Here is a 1,517-nt window from a genome sequence, read left to right on the forward strand (position 1 = left end):
TGCAGTTGAAATATTAATTTTCTGTGTGGCTTTTGAATAGAAAAAAGTTTCAAATTTTAATCTCAATCATGATGATTTATTATCTCCATGCAACTTCTCTCTTGAAGACTTGTGCTGTATGTACTTAGTGCATTGTGTATTAAAGTACTTAACTAAAAATAAGTGGAATTGATTAAAAAACAAGGAAAATCAGAGGCTTCTTGCAAATGCACAAAATCTCCATTTATGCTGAGTGCATAATTGCATTTAAAGTGGTGGAGCAGTCATTATGAAACAAAGTTTCTGAAAGAAGGCTAAATGTGTGTCCTTTACATTCCAATATGTGTTGCCTTTTAAATTCGACTTTTTAAGATTTCCAAACAGTAATAAAAAATGTAAGACATAGCTCAGTAGTCAAATAACAAATTTGCAGTTAATCCATCAAGTTGTACATAGGTTTATGTAACCATATGATATTACCATTATCGTTTTCCCACCCTCTCTCTGTTGCTTGTCACATACACTTGTTGCATGAGGATGAAGAAAACAAAAAGTGAATGTTTTGAAAATTAGTTTAATCTAATCTAGGCCTGCAAACACTAAAATGCATTGATCATAATTGTATGCTTATAATATGGTGTCACTGCAGGGCTAAGTTAAGTTTGTTTGGGTGCTTTTACACTGCATTTCCATATTTTAAAATATTTAGGTTTCTTTTAAGTTTATCCTGAATTTCTTGTATTTAGAGTGTTTATTTTGGGGATAATTTACAATATGCTTCATGTAACATGCTGTAAAGCTTTATACCTTACATAACTGATACGTACTCAACCTTAACTATACCCTGATGTTGGTCTTTTGTCTGGGAATTTTTAATAGCTATCATTTGTATAATACTTTTCATCCAAATGGATGCCTGTGTACTTTAAGCAGATATGCAAGTTATATAATGGAATTATGTCACTCCTGAGAGAAGTACAGGCACCCTGAAGTTAAAACACTGCAAAAATATTTAAGAACAATACTATGCAATATTTTACAAAAGGAAATTAATTGGAACTTCAGAGATAACTGAGGTGGAATGTAATCACTTGACTTAAAATTTGTTCAGGGCACAGGTGTAAATTCCTATCCTTAGGGGAAAAATGCCATGTGATCTTTGATGATCACAAGTTAGTCAGTCATCCATCAGTGCCTTCGTGGCTGTACTCTGTGACCTAACACTGGCAGCAGTAGGTTGTGCAGGAGCAGACACAGTGCTCAGAACACTTTAAGTAGTCCCTTTTAGAAAACTTTAAAAAATCTACAGCAACTGTATTGGCATACCAGGGAAAGCAATTTTTCCCCTAGTGTTTCCCATACGACAGCTTACAAAACTCTACATTCTAGCATGCATCCCTTATCACACAGAATGGATACAAATATATAACAAAAAGCAAGAATGCCAAGCACATAACATTGGACAGTGTGGTTTTTTTTAAGCTCTATCCTAAATCTCTCTTTGGAAACACAACTCATGTCTTCAGTGAGAATTTGCT

Source organism: Emydura macquarii, unplaced genomic scaffold (assembly GCF_026122565.2).
Source record: "Emydura macquarii macquarii isolate MOO-44397 ecotype Brisbane River unplaced genomic scaffold, CSIRO-AGI_Emac_v2 contig_1477, whole genome shotgun sequence".
In the NCBI taxonomy this organism is placed as follows: Eukaryota; Metazoa; Chordata; order Testudines; family Chelidae; genus Emydura; species Emydura macquarii.